Source organism: Palaemon carinicauda, chromosome 1 (assembly GCF_036898095.1).
Source record: "Palaemon carinicauda isolate YSFRI2023 chromosome 1, ASM3689809v2, whole genome shotgun sequence".
NCBI classification, from domain to species: Eukaryota; Metazoa; Arthropoda; class Malacostraca; order Decapoda; family Palaemonidae; genus Palaemon; species Palaemon carinicauda.
In genome coordinates, this window is record NC_090725.1 from 177,065,643 (window position 1) to 177,070,642 (window position 5,000).

Here is a 5,000-nt window from a genome sequence, read left to right on the forward strand (position 1 = left end):
TTTTGGGCCTGTTCGAGTGCTTGGGAACGGAATAGAATATATACCATTATTTCTTATGGGGAAAAAAAAATTCGGTACTCGAACAAATCGGAGGGTCGAACACGGATCTCGAACGGATTATGGTCGAGTACCGAGGTATCACTGTATATATACAGTATATATATATATATATATATATACTGTATATGTACAGTATATATATATATATATATATATATATCTATCTATCTATCTATCTATCTATCTATCTATCTATCTATCTATCTATCTATCTATCTATCTATCTATCTATCTATCTATCTATCTATCTATCTATCTATCTATCTATATATATATATATATATATATATATACATTTTTCACAAGCATTGCATGGAATACGATATACACATCCCTTGTGAAAAATTCTTTATTGGTCAAATTGGTAAAGCCCTAGAAAAGAGAATTGAACAACATAAGAAAAGTGTCAGATATGCCCAAGATAATAATGCACTCTTTGCTCACATTAGAGATAGAAATCACACTCTTAATTGGTCAGGTGCAAAGAAATTGGTTCATTCAAATAACTTAGTGGAAAGAAACATCATAGAGTCCAGTTTCATAAAATAAACCTTGGAAAACAACTTGAATATTGGACATGGAATGTATAAACTCGACGCCTTTATATGTAAAGAGATTTGTAAGCTATATAAAAAAAGAAAACTTTAACCACTTAATGTAGAATTGAATGTATTGGGTTAGATTTGTCTTGCTTGAGGGTACACTCAGGCACACTATTGTATATGATTTTTCTTCCTCGTGCTTTGTTAAAGTTTTTATATTGTATTTAGGAAATGTTTATTTTAATGTATCTGTTCTTAAAATATTTTATTTTGACTTGTTCCCTTTATTCACTAGGCTATTTTTCCTTTTGGGGCCCCTGGGCTTATATCATTCTGCTTTTCTAATTAGGGTTCATAAGAGAATCCAGAAATTAATGTATAAAAAATATATGGCTTATTTGAATATGAAAAACACGTCTAAATGTGAAAAATTTATCATTAATCAAATGCCAAGTAACAAACTACTAATTAGCTACGATGGTGAAGATGGGTTGATTTCAATTCTAAGTACAAAAAATCTGAATTCGACAGGTATAAGTACAGAAGAATTGTCATTGACTTTTATCTTTCTTTGTGGCCAAGTGGTAAGTCACTGTCTATACAAGCTTGCCGGACTAGGGTTCGACTCACGGCCGGTCACAAGCTCTTGTCTTTGTGTGATTTCGCCTGGGGCTCTGATCCCGAGGTCGTTAAGAGAATCCAGACATTAATGTATCAAAACTATATGGCTTATTTGAATAGGAAAAACATGTCTAAATGTGAAAAATTTATTTTTATATATATACATATATATATATATATATATATATATGTGTGTGTGTATATGTATATATATATATATATATATGTATATATATATATATCTATATATCTATATATATACATATATATACACATACATATACAGTATATATATATATATATATATAAGGAGGTAATATATAGGAAATGCGAAGGTAATAATTTGATTGATATACCTGAAGCTGATGAAGATATTTATGTGGACATGAATGAATTCAGTGTGTTTGAAGTCGAAGCTATCATTAGAAAACTCAAGAGATGGAGAGACACTGTTTATGATGGAATAACTGCTGAAATGATGCTGGCTGGAAATGAAGTAACCTTCAGAATTCTTACAAGATTATGTTGTAGAATGTGACATGAGGAGGCAAAACTTGATGAATGGGAGTTAGGTGAGTTGATGGGAATGGCTAAAAAAAGAGGAGACCTGATTGATTACAATAATTACAGAGGCATCACACCACGTCAGTTGTCATGAAAATATACAGTTTTTCATTCTAAAGAGACTACAGAGAAAGATTGATGAAAAGCTGAGAGATGAACAAAAAAAAATTTAAATAAGGTAGTTGTACTGTCCAAATTTTCACTTGGAGACACTTTGTACGGTAATGCTTAAAACATAGAAATTCACTTTTGAGTGCTTTTTTGCACTTTAAAAAAGCCTTTGGTAGTGTTTACCGGCCAATTTTGTTGGAGTCCAGCGTTATTATGGAATTCCTCTCAAACATGTAAATTTGATAAAGTCTTTTCATGAGCATAGAAAGTGCAAAGTTAATGTTACTGGAGTCCTATCAAATTAATTTCTAAAGGCATGTGTGTAGCCAATGTTGTCTAATCTCCCCATGGATTTTGTAAAGCGTAGAGCAGTTGTATGTGAAGGCGAACGATTGGAGTGGAATATTAATAAGAAATTATCTGACCTAGAGAATGCTGATTATGCTGCCCTTATTAGCAGAACGCCACTGTATTTACAATATTTGCTTACCAGAATGCATGAAATATCACAGGACATTTGGTTCAAAATAAATAGAAGAAAGACCAGATGAGGAGAACTGAATATACAATGGAAAATGAAATATCATTGGAAGGAGGAAGGAATAATAAGGTATAATCATCTAAGTACTTAAGAACTAAGATCAACAACACAGGGTTATTATAATTGAAGTTTAATGAATGATTAAAAAAAGCAAATCTAACAATGGCTACAGTATGTCAAGTAATATTTGGAAATCAAATCACCATAAGTTACATATAAAACTCCGACTATATATCAGTTTAGTGACATCTGTGTCACTGTCTGGACATGAGTATTGGTATGAAAATGAAACAATCTCCAACAGATTGAGTTGATTTGAGAACAAGGACCCCAGATGAATATTAGGAGTTAAAAGACATGACAGAATTATAATTGAAACTATGAAAGATTAGTCGAGTGCCATATGTGGAGGAGATGGTGGTGAGAGGTAGAGGAGATGGGTTGGACATGCTCTTCGCACTCCCCAACAGAGAGTAGTTCACCAGAAAGCACTATACGAGTTGGAAGACCCGGGCTTTCATGGCTGACGACTATGAAGCATGAAGTAGGTAATGATGAATGGAGATTTAATGAACTGAAAGCTCGAGATAGAAATGACTGACGAAATCATACCGAGCCCCTTTGCATCAATGGGTGTAGGAGTGGATGATCATGATGATATATATAATTATACATGTGTTTATATGTATATATATATATATATATATATATATATATACATATATATATATATATATATATACACACACATATATATATATATATATATATACATACATATATATATATATATATATATATGTAAGTATCACCCACGAACGGCATTTAATATCGAATTCTATCTTGGGAACATATATATCCACTTGGAATTCGACAGGAATATGTATGGGCACTTGTCATAAACTTTTATCTCTCTTGATAGCTCTGGCGGTAGAGCCGTTGCTGGCATGGTTTCCAGCCCACAGGTGTAGGTTCGAATCTCCACCCGGCCAGAGGCTGTTACCATAAAATGAATTCCAAGTGGATATATATTCCCAAGATAGAATTCGATATTAAATGCCGTTCGTGGGTGATACTTACATTGATTGAGATCACGTGTGCTTGTGATATATGGTCATATATACATATATATATATATATATATATATATATATATATATATATATATATATATATATATATATATATATATATATATACATATATATATATATATATATATATATATATATATACCTGGAAAATTCCATAAAATCCCGACCTCGATACTCACCCATTTTTTTTTACACAAGTCTGTTATACTTGAAGATTAATACCCAAGCTCTGAAAAAATTTTGCAACTCCCAGATGGCAATATATAAAAACACTAAATATCCAAAGATCTCTTATGTAAACTCTAAACAAAACTGGTGTGCTTATTTTAATATGAACTATTCAAAATCTACCTCTTACTTTAATTACTAAACAGGGATTACGAGCAAGCACTGTTAAGAAATATGGGTGATTGAAATAATACACCCTTTACAAAAATGAATATGCTCTATAAAAAGTTACAATAATAATACAAAAAGAATTAATAACAGAATTAATTTGTTCGAAATATTAAATATGATAAAAACCTTAGATGAAGACAAAAGAAAGATTCAGGAAAAAAAAAAATTATTCAATCACTTGCTTCACAGGAAATTAATTTATAATTGATGACAATTGTTACCACTTTAACAGCTTATGGATCACACGAGGTAACCAAACAGCTAAGCCAAAATAAATGCATTTCACCGTTTTAACCTAAATCTCACAGGGTAAGTTATTAAAATTTATATTAAACCATTACTTGCTCTAACCCTCCAGTGGTGATGTGGGGTATCCCATACCCCAGGTGGTGTTTATATATATATATATATATATATATATATATATATATATATATATATATATATATATATGTACATATATATACATACATATATATATATATATATATATATATATATATATATATATATATATATATATATATATATATATATATGTATATATTTATCTTACGTGTGGCTGCAGTGATAGTGTTATCCATCCATGTAATTTCTCAGCACATTCCACTGAGCTAATGCAAAAACTCTACTCAGTTACTTGTTGACCAGTGAGGACTGTAGACACGTTATTTGCGTCTGGGGTTTAGCAAACCTCACCACACCATTCCCGACCTCATTTATTGAGAGGTACATTATTCTTATTATTGTTTATTTTACTTATCTATCAATATATTTTAAAGGTTGATAATTTCTCTCAGAAAAGTGTATATTACTGTCAATTGATTAAAATATTTTTTGTTAGTCTATGGTTTTGAATGACAAAAAAGTAAGAAAATTGTTCTTTCATTTCAGATTTACAGTGGACTATAAAAGACTAATGGAAAAACTGAGAGAAATGGTTGAGAGAGAACTAGATATAGAAGATACTGGATCATTTCTTGATGAAGAACCAGATGTAGAGGAATCTGAAGAGGGAGAAGATGGAGTGGTTCAGGAAGAAACCGTAGATGGAGATGAAATAGCAGA